This window comes from Coturnix japonica, unplaced genomic scaffold (assembly GCF_001577835.2).
Source record: "Coturnix japonica isolate 7356 unplaced genomic scaffold, Coturnix japonica 2.1 chrUnrandom784, whole genome shotgun sequence".
Lineage (NCBI taxonomy): Eukaryota > Metazoa > Chordata > Aves > Galliformes > Phasianidae > Coturnix > Coturnix japonica.
In genome coordinates, this window is record NW_015440143.1 from 15,197 (window position 1) to 16,220 (window position 1,024).

The window sequence follows — 1,024 nt, forward strand, 5'->3', positions numbered from 1 at the left end:
CCCTGGGCTCCTATGGGGGGGGTTGGACCCAGACCTGGGGGGTCTGGCCCTAATCTGGGCTGTTCTGTCCTTTATTGGCTGTTCCCCCCCGTTCAGGGGCCGCCCCCACTGGGGGGCTCCCATGGTTCTGGGGGGGGGGTTGATGTCGCATGGGGTCACTGTGGGGGGGCCACAAGGGGGGGGCGTCCCACAAATCCATGGACCATGCAGGGGGGAGGGTCCCTTGAATTCTATGGGGTCCCTCTTTTGGGGGGGGTCTCTCTCATTTGGGGAAGGGGGGGTCCCTCCTTTTTGCAGGGCTCCCCCATAATGGAGTGTCCCCCCTTTTGGGGGGGGTCCCTCCCTCATTTGTGGGGGGTCATTACTTTGGGAGGGGGTCCCTTATTATGGGGGGTCTTTCCTTTTGAGGGGGGGTCTCCTATTGTGGGGGAGGGTCCCTCCTTTTTGGGGGGGGAACCCTTATTATGGGGAATCCCTTATTTTGGGGGGGGGTCCCTCATTTAAAGGGGGATCCTTTATGATGGGGGATGGTCCTTCATTTTGGGGGGGTCCCTTATTATATAGGGGGGTCTCTTTATTTTGGGACGGGGTCTTTTATTTTGGGGGGTGGGTCCCTTATTTCAGGGGGGTCCCTTTATTTTAGGGGGATCCCTTATTATATAGGGGGGTCTCTTTATTTTGGGGGGGGGTCCCTTATTTCAGGGGGGGGTCCCTTGTAATATAGGGGGGTCCCCTTATTTTAGGGGGATCCCTTATTATATAGGGGGGTCTCTTTATTTTGGGGGGGGTCCCTTATTATATAGGGGGGTCCCTTTATTTTAGGGGGGTCTCTTTATTTTGGGGAGGTCCCTTATTACATAGGGGGGTCGCTTTATTTTGGGGGGGGTCCCTTATTTCAGGGGGGGGTCCTTTGTAATATAGGGGGGCCCCTTTATTTTAGGAGGTTCCTTATTATATAGGGAGGTCTCTTTATTTTGGGTGGGGGTACCTTTATTTTAGGGGGGTCTCTTTATTTTGGGGGGGG